The sequence below is a fragment of the Sus scrofa genome, chromosome 4 (assembly GCF_054392235.1).
Source record: "Sus scrofa isolate SSC_HxYL_T2T_F1_AM1 chromosome 4, Sscrofa_HxYL_maternal_Yorkshire_Landrace_v2.0, whole genome shotgun sequence".
NCBI lineage: Eukaryota > Metazoa > Chordata > Mammalia > Artiodactyla > Suidae > Sus > Sus scrofa.
In genome coordinates this window covers 31,759,287-31,786,376 of record NC_139386.1, presented here as the reverse complement: position 1 = coordinate 31,786,376, position 27,090 = coordinate 31,759,287, and the positions used below count along the sequence as shown (strand labels likewise).

At 37.5% G+C, this 27,090-nt stretch overlaps 1 protein-coding gene across 1 annotated transcript in view; it reads left to right on the top strand.

The window, feature by feature from the left end:
- Positions 1 to 27,090, top strand: part of ZFPM2 (zinc finger protein, FOG family member 2) — a gene marked incomplete at its 5' end in the record, with an annotated part of 382,811 nt that overhangs the window by 218,451 nt on the left and 137,270 nt on the right.

Genomic DNA, 27,090 nt, shown 5'->3' with positions numbered 1-27,090 from the left:
CCTGAGAGTTGCAAAACAGCACCAGATGAGCTGGAATGAGAGTACAACGTAAAATTTGATCCTCTCTCTTCCTTTTTCCCTTATGGATCTCCATAACTTGTATCTTCAGTAAAGCCTACTGGGTATTCTTTTTTTTTTTTTTCCCATGCAGCATAAAACAAAAGGTATTATACCATTAATTACTTAGTGCTGCTGTACACAATCACCTCACTGCAGTTTTGAGTGTCTTGAGTTGTACCTTCCTTGCTTGTTAGCTTTATTGATAGTGGGTTTGATGAAATCCCAGATTCTTCTCTTAGGCATTATCCATCAAAAAGTAAATTCCTTTCAAAATTCTGTAATTCGTGTCAAGGTGCATGCTCCAGGAGGCACTGCATTCCAGCCGGTTTCTTGAAATCACACATGATGAGAGGATAGCTGAAAAGGAGGCCACTGCAAAGATTGAGAATTCCTCCCCATGGTGATTTCTGAAGGGCAGGAGGCAAATGGGAGAGAGGAAATGGTGGCTTGCAGAGTTTTGCCTTTGATTTGCTCAGTGTGACATCAACCTAGCCTGCATCATACAGCTACACCCTGGCTACAAAGGAGCCACCGCTCCGTGACACACATCATGGGACAGGCTCCCCCAAACACAGTCCCATCCTCATGTGTGGGGTGGTTTGTGGCATTTTTCTCCATATTCAAGTTCCGGGCCCTGGCTGTGTACTTTTACAGTGAAATCCCTAATCTCGCTTCTTCGTAAATATTGCAAAACCTTGTGCTGCTTCTCATGTTTAATTTCTTCTAGCTTTCTTTTTTAACCAAATAGACCTACTGAGATCAAAGATGTATTTGCACATTGAACCTAGAAACCATAAAAGCATACAAGGGAACAAGCAAATAAGCACCCCTATCAATATATTAACATATAAAACACTAATCATAACATCAAAGACTCTTAAAAACTTGCTAGAAACAATTACAACTTGTTCCTATAATCATTACAATTTGTACACTTATAAGAGGATTGCCTTTCAACTACCATAAGCCTTTGAAAGTTGAAACACCGGAAAGAGGGAATTTGCAAGCTAAAAAAACAATCTGCACACCAGGATCTGATTATATTCCTTTTCCTTCTGTAATTGCTGGTCCCATACCCACTCATTTTCTAACCCCACATACCTGCGGTATGCTTGTGGGAGCTTTTAGCTGGAAGGAAAGTGAGGTTTTCCCAGGATATGTCAGTATGTTCTATCAAAATGGAAAGCAATATTATAGTGAATCAATTTACCAGTGCCCACATTAAGAATGCAAAAAAATACTAAAGATGGCTTGGAGTGTAGGATGGATGATTGGGAATAAATTTTTGTTGTATAATACCTTATCTCGGTGATGACCATATAATATGGAGAAACCAGGAGAATAGCTGTTCTCCTCTCATAATCCAAATCAGTTGCATCTTTAAATCAAGCATTCTTTTAGAAGAGATGATTGTTAGTTACATAAGGAAAAAAAAGCTATAACAAGATTGTAACTCTATGTTCAGTGGAGTACCTTAATCAGAACATGTTTATGTGTTTGCATTACAATTAGATATACCTTAAGCTGCTTGGCAATAAACAGTCTGGAGTAATTTGTATAAGCTTATTAATTAACTCATAAAGCATGCATTGAGCCCAACTGTGTGTTAGCTTTGTATGTGGTTAATAACTGCCACCCTTTATTAAGCACCCCTGAATATTCTGCTTGTCACTCTCATACCAGTTTCTAGGCACTTGTCTCATTGCTCTTTCGTCTCATTTTATGATCATCATTTTATGTGTTCGAGGACAGAGTAAGTAAAAAGTTAGCTATTATTGCTTGCCTTTCCAATCTACTCAGTATATTAAGCAGTATATACTGAGGGCAAGGATTATTTCTTAGTACTCTTTTTATCCTTGATCTGGCATGCTGCCTGTACAGAAAGAGCATGAGGTAAAAAATTATTTGTTGACCAATTAAACAAATGATGAATGGTTACAGAAACTGTAATAGAAACATATGATATGATGATGAACTATATGAATTCATGTTATTTAGTAGTTTTTAACCTACAAAAGGTAATTCAATATTGTCCAACTTACAAGAACAGATGGTATTGCAGTTCAAATAACAAGGACTGCAGTAAATACTGTATATGCATTATTTCATTTAATACATTCTAGTAGGTAATTAACATCTTTATCCCATTTTACAAAAAGTGAATTTGAGACATAGGTAGATGAAGTAATTTGCCATGGTCACATAGCTACTAAGTGTTTAAAATGGGATTTAAGCACACATCTGTCTAACTGAAGTCTGAATTATACATATTAGAATAAGTTATTTCTGAAATTTTCAAACAGTTTGATGAGATGAGTGATGTGTTTCTCATTTTATACAACCTGACATTGTGTGTGACTTAGAGCGATAGTGTGGTTGTCTTTGATCATGGAGAACTAACAAAGGAGCCAAATTTGAATTCTGGTTCTGATAATTCCAAATCCTATATTCTCTGCACTGCGTGACCCTACATTTCCCCTTGACATTATTACATGATGAGTATATTCGCTAAGCCCACTCAGGCATTTCTGCTCAGAAATCACAGAGTATTATAGCAATGTGCACTTCCCAAGGTGCATTTTCACAAAACTCTCAGATGAAAGAAAATGCCACAGGGCCAAATATTGCCTATTTTGCCCCCCCCCCCCCCTTGAAAACTCACAAAGCCTGATGGTATTAATGATCTGAGAATTCCCATAGTAAAACAAAACAAAAACCTGTGTAACTCATTTGACTATGTGACATGCATATTTTTTCCCAATGGACATCCATTGAAACGTTGGAATTCGTGTTCTGGGTAATGCACTTTGGGAAAACTCTGTAGTAGACCACTCTGATCTCCTAGATGGGCTTCAGAGGCCTGATGCGAATTCCTAGTATTCAGATTGCCCTTAATAGTCCATTAAGCGTTCTGTGAATACCTCAATATTCTGGAATTATATGAGGGATTGTTCATATCATGGAAAATATGACCCTGAGAATCACTCCTGCAAGGATCCCAGGGACTCTGACACCTTCTGTCTTCACAGATGGCAGGTATAATAAGCCTTCTCACAGCAAAAGAGTTTTGTAGTTGGAAGGGTTTGGTGATTTAGATTGAACAAGTACACATTGGCTTGAATGTCCATGATATGTGAGGCATTTTCATAATATGTATGTTATTTGTTAGTCAGAGGTTTTTGGTTTTCAAATGAGAAAAGTCACAATGAAATTGACTTATGCAAAAAAAAAAAGTCGAAAGTGTGTGTGTGTGTGTGTGTGTGTGTATACTGAGGGTAGGGGGATTCATCTGTTTGTGTAACTGAGAATCCAAGGATATTCTAAACTTCAGAATCAGTTTCATTCCATTGTTCAAACCTTGTCTCCAAACTCTCTCTTCTTCTGCCTCTTTCTTTTGCGCATTTCATTGTCAGATAAGTTCTCATCAATTGGTGGGGGGCTCTAGACTTATTCTACAAGCAGAACCATTCCAGTGAAAAGAGAGTTTTTCTTGGTTTTGTTGGGGTCACATCACATACCAATCCCTGACCCTATTAATCACTGTGACTCTTCCTTGCAAACTAGAATCATCTGTAGAGTAGAACTAACCCCCCAGAGACAGAGGAGAAGTAGCTCCCCAAATGAAACCAAAGTGCTGCTTCCAGACACAAAAGAATGGTTACTTGATGGCTGAATACCCATGCACCCAGATACAACACATTGCTCCTAATGGCTAAAAAGCTCTCATTGAAGATGAAAAATAAATTTCTTATGCCAAAATTGCATTGCGTTATTTTGTTTTCTTCTGGGAACCTAAACTTCTTTGCCAAGAGCACTTTTACTGGACGTGGCTATCTGAGAATACCTATTTACAAATGGAATATAAAATGCATATGTGTAGCATATTTTAAATGACTTGACTGTGAAATTTTTATTAATATTTTCTTAGGGCACAGAAGAGAGGCCAACTTAGTGTGTAGCTGTTACCATTTGAGAGATATACTTACTCTTTGAATATTACTGAATGTGGGCTAGTAGTAAAATTAAATATAATTGTAAAATTTTCATTTCCAGGGTGTCCATCAAATAATTATTATAAAATTATATCACTTAGTGCTATTTGACAGGCTGCCATCATCCTGTGTTATCTAAGTGAAAAAACTATAGTATTTGGCATTAATATTATAATCTGATGTAGTTTTTTTCCTGCCTCAACTATCCGCTGTCATTCCAGAAAGTAATTAGCTCATCCAGACATTGATGGACCAGACTTGTTGGGTTGTCTGGTTTTTGCCATTATTCTCAGCAGACTCCAGATAATTCTAATTTACTTATCTCCAATGGAAAAGTACTAAAAAGCACCATGCTGAAGTTAAAGAGAAGCTGCTGGAGAGGAGGGTGACCAGAAGCCTGCCTACTTACTCCTAAAATCCATGAATGCCTGTCAAGCTTTGGAAATCAACTTTTCTTTTCTTTTCTACATACCTTCATATGCTTTATAGTGTTTGCACAGAAAGGTGACTTTTCTCATTTGTGAAAAGTAAGCAGGTTACTTCAAGTTTCATGTTTTTGAGCATTCAAAATTAAACCTTTAGCATCTTCCATGCGGCTTTGTTCATTCAGTTCACTTCAGAGGAAGCATAATTAAATTATTTGCTTTTCTGTGGAATCTTATTTCAGAGCAGCCACATCCTCAGGTACCTAGATGAAGAGAAATAAACATTGTCAGTCAAAGAGTGAAAAAGTATCAGCTAGCTCTCACTCTCACTTCAACCACAGAAGAGTTCTCTTTACATAAAAGAAAAAAACTGTTGCTCAAATGGAACCTTGAGCAAATCACTTTTCCTCTTTAAATGAAAGAGCAGTGGCCTTCTCGCAGGATTCTTGAGAAGAAACACCTGTATCCATGGCTACCTGTGTTATTATACATATATTGCTGATGATCTTATACTCAGTCCAGTTTGCCCTTTTGGTTATATGTCGGGAAAGATCCAGAGGAAATGAAGCCAGGCCTCCATGTTAGTATCAAGCAAGTGTGTGAGAAACCGTTATCATCTGATACCAGATTTTTTTTTTTTTCGTCTTTCTACCTTTTTTAGGGCTGCTCCCGCAGCTATGGAGGTTCCCAGACTAGGGGTCAAATCAGAGCTGTAGTCACTGGCCTATGCCAGAGCCACCGCAACGCAGGATCTGAGCCACATCTGCAACCTACACCACAGCTCATGGCAACGCCAGATCCTTAACCCACTGAGCAAGGCCAGGGATCGAACTCGTAACCTCATGGTTCCTAGTCAGATTTGTTAACCACTGAGCCACGACAGGAACTCCTGATACCAGATTTATAGCCAAGAATTCCCTAAGTCCCATTCGGTGCCTATGAATCCAAAGTATCTACACAGAACTGCATTACAGAATCAGAGGCCTGAAGCCTTTGCCTGAAGATGTTTTTTTCCCCTTGGGCACATGATATTTTTGATGAAAGTCACATTTCAAATACTAGTGTAAAGATGGTAATGATGATAATAATGTTAAAACTAGTAATAGCAGCCATTCATTTATTCAGCACTTATTCCATGCCAGGCATTGTTTTAAATGCTTTACACACATTTTCTGGTTTACCATTACAACAAAATCATGATGTAAGCAAAATGATTCCCACTTTACAGATGGGTAAACTCAAGTTTCTATAAGTTAAGGAAATAATTGAAGGATACATATATACATAGCTCATACATGATGAAAGTGGGATTAATCTTGAGTGTGTGGACCTCAGTCCCCAATTATGCAATTAGAGTTTTTAAGACACCATTTACTAGGAGAAGATTATAGGTTATTGGTCTTTTTTGCAAATTTACATACATATTTATCAGGGTTTTTTTTTTTTCTCATATTGTGGTTTGTTTTTTAAGAAAAAAGTGTTCCAGAATTAAAATAGCAGTGACAGTAGTTCCGCTAATTTCTATGTTGCTTTGAAGAACATAGCAACTTTTTTGGGGGGTCTTTTTAGGGCTGCACGCACGCACGGCATATGGAGGTTCCCAGGTTAGGGATCCAATTGGAGTTGTGGCCACTGGCCATAGTCACAGCAATGCCAGATCCAAGCTGGGTCTTCGACCTATACCACAGCTCATGGCAACAGTGGCTCCTTAACCCACTGAATGAGGCCAGGGATCAGACCTGCGTCTTCATGGGTACTAGTCAGATTCGTTTCTGCTATGATGGGAACTCCCAAGAGCAACTTAAAGTCATGTAAAAGTTCAAAATAAAAATTGCAGCAATGTATTCAATTATGTATACTTTTATAATCTTATGTATATAATATGAGTATGTATGCGTATGTATAAGTGAAATGAATGACAGAATGGTAGAAAGGAAAAGAGGGAGGAATTAGGAATATTTGGTTATTATAAGGTACTAACACTATCCAGGAAGTGATATAGTGCAAAAAAAAAAAAAAAAAGACCAGTCTCCAGGTCACTCTTTGACCATCATCAAAGTTCAGATTTTGCTTATTCGCACAAATGTAACCATGCAATTAATTCTTTTAAGCCCTTATTGACTGTGTACTAGGTCCTATATTAGGTATTGTTGAAATAACAACAATAATTCTAATACAACCTAACCTGGGTAAGCAACTTTCTGCACACTGACCAAATTGATCAACTTTTTAAAACAAAGGTTTTTCATTATAAAGACCTTTGCTGAAGTCTGGACTACTTTCCACTTTAAAATAGAAGATCTGTTGCATGTTCCTAGAATTTTGAAACAACAGTCTTGTCAAACATGGCAGCCAATTTTCCGAACCAGTCTACAAGTTAATGTGAAACTTTACTTAAACAACCTCATACTATGTAAAGAAGAAAGTAATTTAAAAAGAAAAAAAGTGTGCTCATCTTTAAGTGTTTATTTAACCATTCTGTAATTCACAGAAAATGTATAACTGTTGTCTGGTTTTATAGTAGTCTTAAAAGAGGGTGGGTGCCTGAACCAAATATTTAGCAGCGGGAATTATAAAATCATAAGGCGATTAAGTTAGCTAGTTGCAGAATTCCAATATTGCTTTTTAAATGACTTCAGGATATAGGAGGTACTAAGGTTATTATCTGTTATCAGGAATACAGTGGAATTGTACAACTGGATAATAACCAAACAAACTGACACAATGTAAAATTACATTATCAGTGTGTTAAAACAAAATTGCGCCCTAAAGGAGTCCACATGCCAGCTCAGAGCTGCAGTGTAATTATGCTTAACTCTGATAATTAAAATACAGCGGAGATCAACAGAATCATTTTCATTAAGAAAATTATTAATGATGGTGGTATAACAGTAATTGATTGCAGAGCACCACAGGATAACGCGATGCCGAAAACCCAACATGTTTCATGAACATCTGAGTCTTTTTCTGGTTATATTTTATAAGAATGAGAGATGTTTTGAGGAGTGAACAATTTATTATGCCTGTTCTAGGAATCAGCGGTTGTAAAAATGGCTGCTTTAGAAAATCATCTTTTTGATTCAAATTGTCATTTCTGAGGGGTTCTTAAGGTCAAGACAAATGACCCCACCAGTGAATATGTTATTTACAATGGAGCTGTCTGTTGCAAATTGCAGAATGACAGCAACTTCAGCAAATATCGGGCCTTCTGCCATTTCCATTTTTTTACTATGCATTTACTGTTTTTACAATTATGTTAGTGATTTACCGATGTTTTTTCAGTCTGGATCTGGTTGTTCTGCACAGCTTATGTCCTGAGTTATTATTTAATGTATGCTATTTAATGGAGAAAATACATTTGATTTTGTATCAACATCACTGTGAGTTTCCTTAATGAAATGTTGGGAAATAATCTTGCATGATAATACTATTAATTACTTCAGTGGATTAGGTGTACTGTCATATGTTGGAGGAAAAAAATATCCTAAACCACCCTAAATCCATGCACAAATGAAGCTTCTGTCTCTTAGGGGTAAAAACCCAGGTAGGATGCTGGCAAATGATAAGAACTAAGGCTATATCAGTTTCATAAGTATAAAAATGAGAAATAAGAGTGGGGTCTTTTGAGAGGTGACTCACTAGCATTCAAGGATGTTAGCTTGTCATTCAAAGTGATGCTAATCTTGAAAGCTACCCCCAAAAGTATCTTTGTCAACTAAAATGAGGGACGACTCTTTAGGGCAGATTTTTTTCAGAGTAAGATACTGCAAATACTTCTTTAAAACAGTGTATTAGACAGAAGAAATTATCGCAATTCTGAGTGTAAAAGCAGAATGTGAGGTTTTATGCTTAGTGTGATTATCACTATGTTGGAAAAAGTATATGCACAAGGAAACAAGCTGGAAAGAAATACCTTGAAATTATAAAAGTATTTCTGTAAAGCTGGTGAGGTTTGGGGAAAATTTTTTCGTATTCCTCTTTTGTAATTTTCTTCACTTTGATTATTTTCCTTATATAACTGAAGAAAATATTTGCATAGGAAAATCACTCCTTGGCTTAACTACACTCCTGCTGGTTATTTTATACAACCAGAGCCAAAAGAACAAAAATCTTTGCCTTATCCATGAAGTCCCTCATCCATAGAATTTAAATTAGTTTTGAGCAATATATATTTTTCTTTAGTATCTCTATAAATGCCCGGACATTTGTTATCTCATAAGATAATTTTCCAAATAAAATAAAAGCAGTTGAGCACATGCACTGCATGTGATATGACTCAGGAGGGAAACAGAAAAATATGAAATTCACCCCTTGCTTAAGGAGCTTATTGAAAGAACTTAATTGATGAAGGTCCCATATCACTGAATTCGATATTATATTGTCAAGGCAAGGTTAGCAAAGGATGTGAAATTTTGGTTGGATATTGAAAGTTGAATATAAATTTGAGAAATGGGGAAAGCATTTGAGGAGTTTGAAACTGTGCGTCTAAAACTCTACCAGCTGCGACGCATACAGTGTTTGCACAAGTGCGTCCGGTCAGACATTAGTTAGAGCAGAGAATTTAAGATCAGTGAGGGGCAAGCCTAGAAACATTTCTGAGGGCCTTGTCATGGGTTTGGTTGAGTGCCCAGTCTGAAGACCTCATCATGGGGTAGTGGAGAGCTACTGAAAGTCCTGAGGCACATGGTTGTATTGGGATGTTAGATTATCGATTATTGCGTCAAAGGTGAGGCTCAGGTCTATCCATTAAGAAAACAAGATTTTAATCTGTCAAGGAAATAATGTTGGTAGGTCCATCCTTCTAGAAGATCATGCAAATCTTCTGAAGATAATGCAAATGTTCTCCACTGCTTACCTGACTCCAACAATGTTTCTGTACTAAATGATCTTTCAATGCACTTACCTCTTCACCATCATTGTCCTGTCTGCCCACACATCCCCCCACCCCACCTCATACCCTTGCTTCCATAGAACCTGACTTGGATTCCATGGGTCCACCATTCTGATTTCTCCCTTGCATCCCACACCCTTCTCCCCTTCTCTGGCGTGTTCTGACCTGACAATATCCTCATTCTGATCAATTCAGCTCTCCACCTTCCCCTGGCTGTATCTAAGCAGCAGAAGTTAGGGAAATAATATTTATAAGGTGCTTAGAAGAATGCTTGACCCACAGAGCTATATAAACGTGTGATCAGAATAAAGCAATGGAACCACCACTACCACTCAAAACAACAAACCTATGATGATAGAAAAACCAATGCTGACCAGTGTACATTACATTTGACCACAAGGTGAACATGAACCTTCAGGGTAAGTAGCCTCACAACAGATTTCCTTTCTTAATCCATCTTCAAAGTCACTACTTTAGAATTCTGTCTCTCCGAATATATACCATTCTCTGTTAAGTAATGACCTTGCTTCTTGTTCCCCAGAGAAAATGGAAAATTGGAAGCACATATAACCCTCCAGTGTATGGCTTCCTGCTGAAATTAACCAGATCACAAGGATTGATATGGCCCATAAGACCAAATCAGAACACTCCCCTCCCTGGTTTTATAAATAAAGTTTTATTGAATATAACTATAGTGATTTGTTTGAATATATTTTGTCTGTGGTTGCTTTCACATCGTAACATCAGAGTTGAGTGACTGTGGCAGAGACCATATGGCCTGCAAAGCCTGAAGTGTTTACTACTTGGCTCTGCAGAATATGCTTGGCAACACCTGAACTAAGCCTACAACAAGGTTATTATCTTGACCTAAAAGGCCTCATGATCTGCCCCTGGATACCTCTGTGGGCTTATTTAATACAACTCTCCAACTATACTGTTCCAGTGGCATAGGCCCCTTGGTTTTGTTTGAAGATACAAAGAATTCTCTGCCTCAGGGCCTTTTCATGTGCCCCGCTCTACCCCCATATTGGTCCCTCTCTTGCTTCACTCGAAACTTTCTCCAAATGTTGCCTTCCCAGAGTGCCTGCCTAACTACCCTGCCTCCATTTCCCTCCTTTTTCTCCTCGGTATTAGTCCAGGCTGCTATAACAAAACACCATTGGCTGATAGCTTAACAGACTTATTTTTTACAGCTCTCAAAAGTGGGAAGTTTAAGATTGAGGTGCAAGCAGATTCAGTGTCTGGTGAGAACCCATCTTTCTGGTCTACCAATGGCCACCCTTCTTGCTGTACCCTCACATTGTCATGTGTGTGTGTGTGTGTGTGTGTGTGTGTGTTGGAGAGAGGGAGGGACAGAGAGACAGAGATGGAGAGAGGGCTCCCTACCTCATGTTTCTCATAAGGGCATTAATTCCATCACGAGGTCTCCACTCTAATGACCTCCTTGGCTATCACGTTGGTTGTTAGGACTCTTGAATGTAAATTGAGAGTTTGGGGCACAGACATTCAGTCTGTAACGTCTCTCTCACTTATATTCTTATTTGGCATTTTAGCATTTGTTTTAAAAATTTAGTGTCATCCTCCAAATCTAGAATAAGAGTTATTTAAGGACAGGAATTTTATCTGTTCTTTTAAGCTATGACGCATAGTAGGTACTCATTAAATATTTTTGAAGGAAGTAATGGATAAATGAATGGGTTACAGCTTCCTCTTTACTATGGAAAGCTATATGATGTATGGATTTAATAATGTTCCCACAATTAGATAATCTGAGTTTGTTGAATTTTCTGAGACTTTTCCTTTATTTCTTAACTTCACTATTGAATGTTAACTATCGTAATTATAATTTGCAAGAGGTCTTTTTGTTCCATGACTGTTCCTTTTTTTTTTTTTTCATCATTCTGCTCTGTTTAATATGGATATTCTTTACTTTATCCTTGAAGATAGGAGATGGGGGATGATTAGGAAGTTGTGTGCCTTGTACATTGCTTCTTATTTTTCCCTGCTTGTTTTTGTCCCTGTATTTAGTGTTGAAAGGTTCCTCAAATGGCTAGAGATTCATGGATATCTACTTTATTATTTAAAAGTGTGGCACTAAGGGCTGAATACAAGAGCAGCCTGAGAAGGCAGGGCTTATCAACTGGTAGCTTTTGTAGGAGATCAGAGGATGACAACCCATTCATGGTAATGAGATCTTCAAGTGACACTTTATGTAGTTTTTTGTCTTAGCATGGTTAGCTTCTACAGAGAATGCCAGTCTCATCTCTGGGATGGATGAACTTTGTAGCCAGCCATCTGAGGACTTAGGCCCAGGCAGTACATTGGGAAAGTCCTATCCCATTATTAAGGATGTGTAGATGTTCTTTTTTTTTTAATCAACATATACTCATTTCAAAATCTATACTATTACTACTATTTCACAGTTTGACTCTTTCTTGATAAGGTTTTAGACTTTTAATTTATGATATATTTGGTGTATGTCTCCAAAGGAAAATATATTTTTTCTCTTGCTTTTCAAAGCTGCGGCCACAGCATATGAAAGTTCCCGGACTAGGGGGTCGAATCAGAGCTGTAGCTGCCAGCCTACGCCACAGCCACAGCCGCATTGGATCCGAGCCGAGTCTGCGACCTACAGTCTGCGACCTACACCGCAGCTCACGGCAATGCTGGATCCCCGAACCACTGAACACTGAACAGTGAACAGTGAACACTAAACACTGAACAGGGATTGAACCCGCATCCTCATGGATACTAGTCAGAATCGTTACTGCTGCATCACAGTGGGAACTCCCAGGAAAATGTTTTTTTATCTTGATCTGATAACAAATGAAAATGAGCATAAATTAAAAATTTATAAAATACTTAATATCAGTAATCCCATTATTGTTTTTTGTTTAGGTTTCGAAGTTAAAGTATAGTTGATTTACAATGTTGTGCCACTTCTGCTGTACATCAAAGTGACCCACTCACACATATATATTCAATTTTTTTTCAGTGAAAACGTCTTTTATTATAAAGCACAAAGGAAGATTTTTCTCAGATAAACACAGATGGAGGGAATTTAAGGGCTTCTCTTGTGGTGCAGTGGTTAAGTATCTGGGGTTGTCACTGAAGTGGCTTGGTTCACTGCTATGGTGCAGGTTCGATCCCTGGCTCATGAACTTCCACGTGCCAAGAGTGTGACAAAAAAAATAATAATAATAAGGGAATTCATTGCCAGTAGATCTTTTTTTTTATGTTGAAGAAACGTTTGTTTTGCATTTTTTTAATTCAATGAATTTTATTACATTTATAGTTGTACAACAATCACCACAACCCAGTTTTATAGCATTTCCATCTCAAACTCCAGATGCATCCTTCCACCCCCAACCTGTCTTATTTGGAAACCGTAAGTTTTTCAAAGTCTGTAAGTAGATGTTCTTTTAATCTTCTAATTCAGGTGATAGTTTAGTATCACCCTTGGCTGAAACCATGTTTCTGGATCTAAAGCCTCTGTTCCAGTTCTTCAAAGACGAAGCCCTCCATTTCCTAGCAGAGTGGGCAAGGCATGTCACTAAGTTCTACAGGGAGTAGCTGAGAAAGCATGGCTAACCGCCTCTTCCGCAGAATGCCAGTCCTCCACTGCTCACCCAGTATTTCAAGGGGACAGGTGCCTTTACTTTCTGATCTTTTCCAGGATTCTGCAGAATAAATCTTCTTGCTACTTGTTGACCAGCTGCTCTTCAAGTACGTGGACTTCAGTTTTCTGTGCGCTGCTGTGTCATCTGTCATTCTATCCATTTTCTAGCTTCCAAGATGTTGTTGACTTCCGGTGCCTGCTCGGCCCCATCTCTTTACCCTTATCATCTTTTTCTTTTCTTTACTGTCATGTTGGTAAAAGAAAGTAGAAATAAATGCATGCAATCTGTTCATCATACTTAACAAGAAGCCCACTTTGTTTCCTGTTCCTGGGGAAGCTTCTGCAAACATTTTGCATGTATTCCTTTAACTTCCTAAATTCCCAACTTCCAAAATTCCAGCATCTTCTCTCCTTTTCAGTTTCTGCCTTCATGACTCCATTGAAGTGATCCTGCCATTGGTCTCCTGTGGTTTACTTGTTGCCGCTTTTTCAGTCCATGAGGCTTGATCCGATTTATCCCTTTTCACACCCAGTGCTGCGTTTCTCCATTGCTGTCCAGCCACTAAATGTTGTCATTCTCTAGTCTTCTTGCTTCTCACTTCTAGGGTTCCCATAGCTGATCCCATCTTTTTTTTTTTTTTTTAATTTTCCTACGCCTTAGTTTTATCTCTTACTCATTCTCTCAAGATACCCCATGCTCTAACTATACTCAGTTATTTAAAATCCCTCAGCTCTTCCTTGGTTGTTCATATCTGTCTTTATACATCATATTTCCTTTGCTTAATAGTCTTCTAGACATCTTCATCATTGCCAGCAGCTACCATTCAAGGCTTAATGTGTGCAGATGCCTCTGAAAAGCCTTCATGTCCCATCCCAGGGAGAGAGCTCCACCCCAGCCTGTGCATTCTCCCAAGTTGGGTGTCAACACCTCAAGTGCCGTGACTCCATTTCTCGCTTCTGCTCCACAAATAGTACATGGAATACACACATTGAATTTTGAATGATTATTTAATAGGCTTTAGGATGTGTCATTCAACATGGTAAATTCTCATGGGACTTGCTTTAGTTTCAGAAATTACTGGTGTGAGAATCATATGAAAATCCAGTACTCAAAATGTTCTTCTCTCCATATCTAGAAAAGTATTTTGTACCTTGGCAAGATTTTTCAAATGCTGGGGAATCTAGTAGAAGAGGATTGATTTCTTTGGAATTCTCTATGTAAACATAGCACACATGGTACTACATCAGTTAAAATGAAGGTGTCTAAAAGGACTTGGGGAAATTAGAATCTATATCCATGCAAAAGATGCAGTTAAACCGTAGAGTTTTATTTGACATCTTTGCACGGCAGTCAGGCCAAGACATTGGCTGACCATTGCTGTGCAATTCTTTCTGGGTCCATTTGACTTTCTTCCATCAAAAAGTAACTGTGTCTGTCATTCTTAACTCTTTACTGGGGGACAGTCAGCTCAAGTCTTTGCTCTCAGGCCTGAAATTGGAGGCTTTTCATTTTCCCCTTGGCATGTAAGTCAACCTGGTTTTTGAAGGCTATTTTTAAACTTAAAAGGTCATCTTATATGCCATGACATACAGTAGTACCTCAGAGAAGATAGATTCTCATTTGTCTTTCTTAGGTCTGTGAAGACTGTCAGACAACAGTGAGGTCAACCAAGATAGGATATCATGGTGTTGCGAGCAAGAATATTCCAACCAAAGGAATGGATCCAAAATATATACATTTAAGCATGAACAGATAAGATCTTTCTATCTATCTAGTTATGTAGTTCTATCTACTGCCCATTGACATTCAATAAGAATAAATTACTTTAAGCCAGTTTTTCCTTCAGAAATCTAGTATTTATCATCACTGTCTGGATTCTGTTGTCAGTAAAGATTTTCGAGAATGACGGCTCTCCAATTCAGTACCCTTTCTTTGTGCATTCTTTCAAGAAATGTTAAGTCTCAGAGGCTTACTATGAAAACTTAACATTCTCAAAATACTGAATATTTCCGACAAGGAATTTAATGTTTTGTAATTAATGTGATCTAACGAGTAATGTATGATATGAATACCTTCCTGTTCCCTCCAAATTATAAAACTTATCAGTAAACTAGTAAGTAATAATTTGGACTCTCTCAATATTAAAACTAGTTTTATAATGCCCATAACACCTTAAGTATCTTCGGTATAATCTCAGCTATCTTGCTTTGCTTTGAGTGTAGGTTTCTAGATTAAATTGTGTGTTTTGTAGTGAGATATTCTCACTTGTCAAGTCCAGAATGGCTTGCTCTTAAGTCCAGGGAAGGAAAAAAAAAATATATCTTTAAGGCATATGTAGGACATTTAAGCCAAAGGATAGTTTAGTTTAGAAATCTTCATAGTTTTGCATTTTGACTAGAGATGCAGATAAAAAAAGATAGCTTTCTATCAGTGAGATGAAATAAAGGGAACATGTGTATTAGAAAGTGGACAAGTGACTTTTTATCTAATCCTTGGCTTTACCTACACCGTTTTAGATAACTCTCTCAAAGGAAATCAAGATAATCATTTATAGACATGTAAAAATGAAGGGAGATGATAAAAAAGCAGACCATTACATGAAATTTAGGGGTTCTTCAGTTCATTGAAATATTAGTGGAATAGTATCCACTATGTGCCAGGTACGGAACCTGTTAACTTTATGCACTATGTTATGGGGTTTTTTTTACATTGTTATGACACTGGGGTGTCATTTGCCCCATTTTGGCTAATGTCAGGCTCCTTAGAAGTATGGCATGGGCTTGTTACAAATGCAAAACCTCAGGCCCCATTCAGACTAACCAAAACCACATCTGCATTTTAACTAGATTCCCCAGTGACCTGTGCCACATTTATTTTGGGTAAGCCAAGGTCTGGCGATTACTAACATGTCTCTAACCAAAGAGTGCAAGGAGGAATGGAAAGAGTTAACCCTGCAATATGCTAGCGTAATAACTCTCGAGACTTGTGAATTCATTTGCAAATAACAAACACCATTGTAGAGCATGAGAATATCATAAAGGAAAAAAATAAGAATGTTGAAAAGTTCTTCCTGTTTTTTCTTTAAATATACAACAGCTTGAGTGCTATCTTTTTTGGCACAACCCGTCATTCCCACAAATGGGATTATAGAAAAGAAAAGAAAATGCTGCTGTGCTCTGTTTAATGGGAACATTTATTGCTGTTTTTCCTCTTCTCTCCAACACCTCTTAATTTATATTAGGCATTAAATTGTAATGCTGTTTCTTTTCATGGCGAAATTGTCCCCGCCTGTATGCCTTTAAATCAATTCATTGTTATTTTGCAAAACAAAATGCTGAAGAAGTACTTAGGGGAAATACAGGCCCCCTGACCCCTGGAACTCTCCAGAGGCTCGCTTCTGTCATCCTTCCTGCACAGCAAAAGGGGAAAGAAAGAGGAAAAAAAAAAAAAAAAACAAATTTGCTGAGCCACACATTTCAAGTTGTCGACAACCCCATCCACGAGAAAACAGAAGAAAATATATATGCTCTCTGTCCTGTCAAAAGGCTTTCGCCTTATCTTGAGAGACTGTCAGGGCAGGAACATCAGTGAATGGACAGGAGTCTATTAAATTAATAAGCTGCTGGATGGTGTCTGGAGAGTTATGATGCTCCATAAATCCAGTTTGATCATGGTGGACAAGGTTTAAATCTGCAGACTTCTAATACACATCCAGTTCTTGGATTGGATTTGAAGTTTTGTGCTGGAGACACAGAGATAGTCCTGCAGCATGTGAATTAAGATTTATCTTTTTTTTTCCCCCTCCTATCCTTTTTTTTTTTTTTTCTTTTCTTATACTTCTTACAAAAATGAAAGCACCTTAGGGATCCTAGCAAATGTTACAGCTGGAAATGAAAGAACTGTTGTCAAGGTGAAACCGTGACCTAGAAGCCTAAAATCAAACCTTGGTCATTGCATTCAAGCAGCCCCATCAGAACTGAGTGTAAAAGGTCTGTGTGGAAGGAAAGATGCCTGAACTTATCTGTAACCTATTTTATAGTGATGCCTGTCAAATTCTACTCGTCTATATTTATGACAGAAAGAAAACTAATGGTGTCAGATCTGCCCTATAGTAATAAAAAAATCAGGAAATATTTTCTTCACCCCATTAAATAAAGTCCTCTGATATAGCCTCTACCATGATATAGCTTTATTTGAGTTTTCGGTTTCCAACCATTTTAAGCCTAAGAACTGTATTTTATTATTCAAATAATTTCCCAAATAAACTATTAACTTTATGTTGAGAAAAACTTATTTACATGGTACTGATAAATAAAATCCCTGGAATGAAAAATGGCATTTGTTCAAAATCATAAAATTATCCCTGTTGAGTGGGTTTATTACAGTGTTTATAATATTAAAACCACTAGAAAATTATTAATTACATGTTTATTTCATCAACTTACAATGATTGCATAAATTTAGACTTTTCTTCATACCTTGGAACAGACCCACATAAGAAAAATCTAGGATGACAGACAAGGCTTTATTATGACCAATGCAATATGCTCATTTCAACATATTTACGTCACTGTTTGAATACTTTCTCCTAAAATGAACGTAACATTGTAAATCAACTGTACTTCAATTAAAAAATACTTTTTCAGAGAATCATCTAATTAACACGACTTTCTACTATAACCATGAGTTAAATCATTACGAAGTCAGGGATGTGTGCAGACAGAGGGCATCCACTTCCACTCAGCACTCTGTATACAGAGCCCTGTCTTAAGCATCGAATCATTAAACACTAACAAATAACCAGTGAAAGCAACAGGATTACCCTTAGTTTTTTTAATGGTTCCCAAACCTGCCCAAGTTACAAAGCTAACAAATGACACAGCTCAAATTGAGTGCGTCTCTGCTTTTCATTCATTTATTCACTTGGCAACTTTTTATTGAGAGCCTGCTATGTGCCAGGCAATTTTCTAAAATAAACAAAACATGCAATAATCCCTGCACTGGTGAGCTGACATTTTGCATCAGGGGTCTAAAAGTCACCACTAAACTGATTCAAAGGTTCAGGTTGTTCACACACACACACACACACACACACACACACACACACACCCCTGCAGAGACCCAACCAAGAGGAGAAACACGAGTGTGCATAGATGAACCCCCTCCAGGTTTCTGAAAGTATCTGCTCAGGGAATTCCTTATTGACCTCTAAAAATTACTGACTTTTTCCATGAAAAATTGTGGAATTTTCCTCCCATAATTTACTAGTGCATTTCAGAGCATGAATGTCCTGTCCTGTAACACCAATCTACTGCCCATTAGTAGTCAGAGATTAAATAGATACTTTGATAATTACCTCATCCAGTTCAGTGCTAAATAAATCTCCTCCTTGTCACTCTCTCCTCCCACCACAACCATACTATGTCCCTCGCCAGGAAATGCCTAAGAAAACAGACGAGTCCCACACTGTGCCCTACAGGTCAGAATATTCTGGCTTTGTGGGACAGATAGGAGGGGTAAGGCTGCAAGGCCACAACTCGTAATGGGAACTCCCTGCTTCTGGTTTTTCAAGTTCAATCCTAGAGACTGTGTCAATAGAAGAATGTCAGCTGCTCTCAGAAGCAGGAAGGAGACTGTTAGGATGTTTGCTTCCATTGAGACGCTAACAGAACTTGAGGAAAGAATACTGGAAAGTTTTCGAGGATTTTTATCTATTGACCAGTTCGTAAATAACATCTCCCTTAACATTTACTTCTCTTTTGATTCCAACTATAAGTCCTAAAAACAGGGAGACTTTGGGGTCAATACCTGATTAAGAGGAAACAATCAAGAAATATTTGTTGAATGAATAAGTGAATATTTGGCTTCTCTTTTCTCCCTTCCCTTTTTGTCCTGGTTTCTTATGTCTAAAGTAGAAAAAAAATTGGATTGTGTTGGGAAGCAATAAAATTGATAACAATTTATATTTAAAGGGTGAGACAGCTAATCCCTTTCCTCTTGTTAAAGCTCTTCTATCCTAATGAGATCTTGTGTTATATAGTAGCATCTTTGTTTTGCATCCTACCAAGGGTTAGTCATACTGAACACACAGAACTACATGGGAAGTATACATGGTTCCACAACCAGCCTTATGTGTAGAGATAAAAATGTTTGATGTTGAGACAAGGAGACACCAAAAAAGAGACACCAAAGTTTGTTGCACACTTATTTTGTAGCAAACCTTGTATGCATTGTACAGCCACTTTGCAAGGGTTGCTATAATTATTACAGGTGAAGAAACTGAGAATGTATTTTGGTCAAGGTTTATAGAGCCATAATTTGAGGAACAGAGTCAGAATTTGGACACAATTTCACAACACAATATTGCCTACGAATTAAATGACATTCACTCCTATCCATGAATTCATTTTTAATCACTTAAAATGTGACTTACTGACCAAATTAATGAAACAAACCAGCCCACACTAGCTTGACTCTAAATGAAAAAGAATTTATTTTTGAGAAACACTGAAAGGTAGCAGATAAGTTACTATATAAATACAAATATAAATAAAGCATTTTCAGAAGAAAAATCCCAGGGCAGTTAATTCTAGTTTTCCTAATCTTTTTTTTTTTTTTTAAGTTAGTTTTGGCTCACCATGAAATGTACACATCTTAAGTGTACAATCCAGATATAGAGTATATATCCATCACCCTAGAAGATCTCGCATATTCCAAAAGACAACCACTGTTGATGTCTCTTCACAGATTAGTTTTGTCTCCTCTTAAACTTAATATGAATGGACCCAAATGAATTGAATCATATACTTGATGACTTCGTGCTCAGCGTCATGTTTTAGAGACTCATTCATGGTTTTTTTTGTGTATCGTAGTTCTTTGTATTACTGTTCTTTTTATTTTATTCTATTACATAATAGCTACGAGAGGTTTTCAGACTGCTCTTAATAAAAACCATTTTCCTCTTTTGAGAATCTGTGGCTACAGATGTGAAGGGAACAACCCAAATATCCATCAGTAGGAAAATGGTTGAACAGGTGATGGGAATGGAATCATAGGCATCTGCAGCAATGGATCCCTCAAAAGAGGGACACAGCTTTTATTGAGACAGTCTAAAACCTCTAGTAGCTATGGCCTCAAATCAGCAGACATTTAGACCAACAGAGGTCTGTTGGGAAAAGGAATCCTTTGCTTTTGTATTTCAGTGACCTTAAAGTTCTGTTGACCCCAGTCAGTCTTTGGGAATCAAAGCAAATTACGTCACTAGATGTTCCTATATTTCCAGTTGTATCTGTCATCTTCTTGACTGCCTAACCAAAGCGATTCAAAGATGAATGAAATTTAAAGTTTTTTCTAATGGTCTTGGTGTGCAAATATACATGGGCTTCTTCACTTTTCGAGTCTTTATTTCTCTTTGTCTTATTAATTGCCTCTCACAGAGCAACAGAGCTATCTTAAAGGCACTTTGAAATCCCTGGATGAAAACAGTCAAAGCCATAGAAAATATCAGCATTTTTATATCAGTTAATAGGCCATGGAAACTATGAAAAGAATAACCAGAAAGACAAATGAATGGCCAAGAGGTAAAACAATTATTTAAAAGAGAAATAATGGGTAATAGTAACCAAGGTTCTGAGAGCAGGAATAAAACATGTATCAGGAGGAGATGGAACTTCAAGGAAAGTGGTTCATTTCGACTTAATTAGAGGAGTGTGAACACGGACACCACCAGACCCTATCAGATAGCTTTGGTACTCTTCATATGAATTAGCCAAAGCATTTGGAATAATCATAGAAAATGGCTTGGTCTGTGTTTTGTGGAAGACTATGCAATGGAGAAATACATTTTTGAGAAACTTCTCAGAACGTAATCTGCTCAGATATTTTTTAAAAAGAGCAAGTAAAAAATAAAATCCTGAGAAACGAGAATCATACAGTTAACAGCAATTGGCTGCTGTGCCCTAACCTTCAACTCTGAAAGTATGATGAACTAATGCGGTTGATCTGTTAGTTGAAACAAATGTTCAAAAATGTTGGAACGGAAGCCTCTGAGACATGAGGGAGTGAATTGGTTCTCTGGCCAGCCAAAAAGTCCACTGATCTTAGAGGATGGGCAATTCATTTGAAAATACAGGAATAAATAAATGATTTTCTATAAAAGCGAAAGAGATGGCGTTAAGACAAACATAATCACTACTAGGTATTTATAACAACATTTCTCTTTTTTACTTAGAAAGGGCTATATAGATGTATGTATGGAGATTAATTACAAACTATCTTTAAAACTTTAATTAAAGAATAAAGTAACTTAGATACAAAATTTCTTCAAACCTATGAAGAAATACATCCCTATAGAATTGTTTTTCATTCAGGTAGACTCTTTAAATAGTTTTAGGATAAAGATGATAATTTCTTCAATTGTTTACATGAGTTCCAAATTAAAGCCACTCTTTTCTTTAAAAAAGGTTAAGGATAGATAAAACGTTTTACACATTAAGATTTTTATTTTCTTAAAATTTTTCATGAGAGAGCAGTTAAAGAATTGCTAGCATATATTTGGAAACATAACTGCCTTGGAATGGAAAAAATGTCTTGTTTTATCCTGATACTAACAAAGAGTTTGGAGGAGAATTATAAACTCTTTCCTGAACTCTTTTAGGGGACGCTTCTTGTCTTATGAATAATCAGCTAATCTTAGAAAACTTCCTTGAGGAGTTCCCGTCGTGGCGCAGTGTTAACGAACCCAGCTAGGAACCATGAGGTTGTGGGTTCGATCCCTGGCCTCGTTCAGTTGGTTAAGGATCTGGCGTTGCTGTGAGCTGTGGTGTAGGTCACAGATGCAGCTTGGATCCCGCATTGCTGTGGCTGTGGTGTAAGCTGGCGGCTACAGGTCTGATTGGACCCCTATCTTGGGAACCTCCGTATGTGGTGGGTGAGTTCCTAGAAAAGATTAAAAAAAAAAAAAAAAGAAAAAGAAAAAGAAAGAAAACTTCCTTGAAAAAAAAAATCCCTAGAAACTCTTAACCAAATATATTTGTAAATTAAACTTAAGTCATTTTGGGATTAGAGAGCTGAGGCTTTACTTTTTGGGTGTTTTTTACTTGTTGTTTCTCATTTGTGGGATTCCCTGGTAACATTTGGCTTTGCCTCTAGCATGGCTTGGTTCTGTAGGAAAAATCTTTATGGAACCCCAGCCAAAATCCATTTCAGTTTCATTTCCATTTTGAGTACTAGAGCTTACAATGTTGTAACGGGTGTCCAGCATAGGCAACACTTTCTCTCTCTGCACTAAAAAACCCGCTGCAGATAATAGTTTAAAATAGTGATGGAGGGGAATGAACCCCCACCCCCGCCAATGAATTAAAGCAGAATGACAAGGGCAAAATTAAATATTGTACTTGTGTTAGACAGTGACTCTAACAATAAAGAGTATGTCTGAGCATACATACACCTGCACATGTACATATATGTATAAATATGATAATACAAATTATTCATATGTACGGACAAATATACCTTTCTTTCATAACCATAGCTAAATTTGCTAATTGTGAAAATGGAACTTCTAGTATCACCATGCCCCCTAGCTCCGTGTTAAAGTACTGTTCAGTTTTGAATAATGGGATGGTTATTGTGTGTCTCCTTAAAGCATTAGGATCTCTTAATAAACTCTCACTAACACTATATAGCATTTCAGATCAAATATAGGCTCATAGGATGCATCATACTGTGGACACAAAATAAGTGATAATTAATACAGAACATAAAACAGTGCCTTAAAGCAGCCAGTTCATTTTCCTCTTTAGCTACACCAGCAAGTGGGCTGGGTTCTATAAACAAGAGGGGGGTGTTATGCTTTGAATTGCCAAAATTTGAAAGCAGAGAAATGCCTCAAGTAATCAAAAACCGTGAAGTTGGCAGAACAGTAATATCTCTAATCTGATGAAAAAAATTTTAGTCTAAATTTTGTAAACTTGTGTGAGTTGCTTAACAAACAAGCTTTGAAAACCTAATTCAGTGAACAAATTAAGAGGGGGGATTGCCTCTTGGCAACCCAGGTTGAAAATAAAAACTGTGGGAGAGGACAGGAAACAAAAATAGAAGGGCAGAGTTTACAGTTAATAACAGTTTTGAGGTTTGCAGGAATGTGGAATGATTTTTTGGTTTTGTTCTATGAGGAACTAAGCCTGAAGAGACTAAAGTATTCATTGGGCTTTTAAAATTTCTGTGACTATATGTCTGCATAAACGCCTTGCCCTAAGAACTCCAGTCTTTCTCCTGTGTAGTCAGGGGGATACAATATGTTGGATAGAGAAAGAAATCTGTAAAACTCACCTGCCCAAAATAAGGGAATTATATTTTCTATTGTTAGACCGCAGACCTCTGGAAGACTTTTCAGCTTCGAGTGGTCTGTTGGCAGTGTAGTTTCAATAGAGACTCCAGGGAAGTGCCAAGTCTAACTTCACTTTCCCCCCTTTCTTGTTTAATCCCCGTGCTGCTCTGTGATTTTTTTCTTTTTTTTTTTATGGCTGGCTAAAGTTGTGTCAACGGGACACTTGTACCACAAAGCCTGAAATGTTAAAGAAAGCTACAAGGAACAGCTTTGAGGCAAGGTTTCAAGCTTTGTCATCACGCTTGAAGAATTTTCTGTTTAATGTACTGTAATGCAGTATTCAATGGGGACACGTTTAATTGAGTTTTACAGAACCCAGTTGGGAGTAGAGCTGCAAGGTAGGTGATGTCTAGGTTTTTAATCTTCCACTCCGGAGAGGCTTGTTGACGGAGAGGTTCTTTCTCTTTGCAAGAAAAAAAAAGGAAGCATGAGAAATGATACATCCGTGGATAAAACCAATTGGCAACCCCCAAAGGAATGAGGGCGATAAGGCGAATCCAGCACTTGTAAGAAATAAAAGAATCCAACTGTTCATTTAAATGAGAAACAACACCCGCGATGGAGGAGGCAGGGAGGCTGGGCGCAGGAATGGGGAGGAACCCAGACTGACAAATAGAAGCAGTGATGCTGGGAGAAGGAATTCTAGCAAACAATCATCGGCTTGTTAGGGGGATTATCAGGGAGATACTTGCTGGTGTGTGTTTTTAAGGAAAATAAGAGGGAGAAGGGGGCATTTTTACATTGGGAACAATGAAAAACTGGCAGAAATGAGTCCAGAGGGAGCTGCTCTTACACAAACAGCGCTTAAAATAAATCACGATTTCTTCCTAAAGTCCTCACCTAACCCCCGCATCAACCTGGGTAAAAATAGCACAGGACCCTGTCAAAAAAACAAAATAATACCTTATATATCTGCTCCAAGGTATTAAACTTTCTTAGCACAGACAGCCCCCTTTTCTCCTTCTTTAACAGCGAGGCAGGCAAAAGCACGAAGCAGCTGCAGCATCACAGATTGCATTTCTGTTTTGTCTCCATGACACTAGGCCTAATATGTAGCTCCATAGTTGGCCGGGGCAGAACCTTTTCCAAAAAACCGCTTTAAATATTTGTTACAAATTTTCTGGTCCCCAGCAGAGGAGGGCAACTAGATAAAGGGTTGTTCTGTACACTAATATATTGAAAGGAACGTGAGTCCTCCATCACTGGTTTTTTTCTGCTGAATCTTTTAGGACTATCCATTTTGATGCTGTCCCCAGTGGTGATGGCTGGTTTGAATGTGCCTGTGAGCCCATCCCAGTAAAAAAGAGTGTGCATGATAACACAGATCCCTTCGAATTCCTGCACTCCACCTGCAATGAGAGACAACACTCTAAGAATGTTCTGCTATCTTTCATCAGTGTTTGTGGCATGCAGATAACTAATGCATTGTTGCCTGTCAGGATCCTTGCTAATTTGGGGCTGCTGACATGGTGCTTGGTAGTCTACTCTTTGATATATTATTGCCATGATAAGCCCTGCGTTTTCATCCTTTAAAATTAATTTGCTTTACTCAACAAATATCTCCAGTGCTAGGTCCTGGGAATAATGTGGAGAATCATTTCAACACTGTCCTTGTCCTCATAGAGTTTACAGTCTAGTGGGGAAAATATAACAATCACGCCAACAAATAGAACATTGGAGATGATTAGGATTGGGATGTCGATAGTAAAAACATGAAAATAAGTTTTGTTTCATTCCTAGAGTTGATCTGAGACCCCTGAGGTCATCTTATATAGATCACTTTGCTTGTTACACATAGTCACTCGACAAACATTTGTTATGCACCTACCATGTGTCAGGCATTGTTCTAGGTGCTAGCTACAGAAGGGTGATCAAAACATGCAAACTTCTGTTCTCATAGGGCGTAGGGTCCAGCATATTCTCATTTAATTTTTATTTCAATCTTATAAAGTGATCATTATTGTGATGATTTCATCCAACATTGATAAAACATCTCGAACTTCATTTTTGCTTTTGTTATCTAATCCAACATGTGCATCATTCATGTGAAGTAGATAGTAGTTTATTTTACAGAAGAAAACTTGGAGACACAGGAAAAAAAAATAGCTATAATATAAGCCTCCTAATTTTTTTTCTTTTTTTAATTGAAGTATAGTTAACGTATAACATTATGTAAATTTTGGGTGTGCAACATTGTGGTTCACAATTTTCAAATATCATATTCTATTTATAGTTACTACAAAATATTGACTATACTCCCTGTGCTGTGCTATATATCCTTGTAGCTTATTTGTTTTATATGTAGTAGTTTATACCTCATAGTCCCCTACCCTTATATTGCCCCTTCCTCCTTTCTTCTCCCCACTAGCAACCAGTGGAATGTTTTTTATATAAGCATCCTAATTTAATCCAATATAATTTTGACTTATTACTATGGTCTTTGTCTCTGTGATTTGTAAATTTTTTTATTATAGTTGATTTAGTGTTTTTTCAATTTCTGCTGTATAGCAAAGTGACCCAGTTTTATACACACACACACGCACACACACACACACATACACACACGCACACACGTTCTTTTTCTCATATTATCTTCTGTCATGTTCTGTCACAAGTGATTGGATATAGTTTCCTGTGCTACACAGTAGGACCTCATTGTTTATCCATTCTAAATGTAATTGCCTGCCTCTACTAAGCCCAAATTCCCCCTCCATCCCACTCCCTCTCCTCCCCCTTGACAACCACAAGTCTGCTCTCCATGTTTGTGAATCTGTTTCTGTTTTGTAGATAGGTTCATTTGTGCCATATTTTAGGTTCCACATATAAATGATATATATGGTACTTGTCTTTCTCTTTTTAACTTATTTCACTTCATATGAGAATCTCTTGTTGCATCCAAGTTGCTGTAAATGGCATTATTTTGTTCTTTTTTATGGCTGAGTAGTATTCCATTGTGTATATGTACCACATCTTCTTAATCCATTCACCTGTTGATGGAAATTTAGGTTGTTTTCATGTCTTGGCTATTGTGAATAGTGCTGCAATGAACATAGGGGTACATGTATCTTTCTGAATGAAAGTTTTGTCTGTATATGTGCCCAGGAGTGAGATTGCTGGATCATATGATAACTCTGTATTTAGTTTTCTGAGGAACCTCCATACTGTTTTCCCTAATGGTTGCACCGATTTACATTCCTCCCAACAGTGTGGGAGGGTTCCCTTTTCTCTAGCATTTGTTATTTGTTGACTTTAATGACCAGTCAAGGTGGTACTTCACTGTAGTTTTGATTTGCATTTCTCTGATAGTTGTTACTGTGATTTTTTTTTTTTTCATTTTCACAGAAGTCTAGAACAGTGTTTTGATTTTTGGGGGAGATGAAAGTAATTATCAGAATTTGGAGGTCAGCTTGTCAAAATAAATACCTTTAGTTGAAATGACTAATATGGGCTTCACCTAGGAGGGATTCTCATTGAAAATCAGTGCAGGAGCTAGTGTTGCTAAGAAGAAGGGGTCTTGGTGGCTATATGCTTTATTTAAGACAGCACAAACTCTGAGGACCATGGTTCTAGAAACTACATAATCCTAATCTAATGCCAGGTCTCAACGACTTGAGCCTACAGGGCACAAAGAAAAGTGCTAGAAATTTTTAGAATAATATAAGGCAAAAAAATCTCCTTAATGAAATAAATTATTTAGATAAAGTTGCTTATT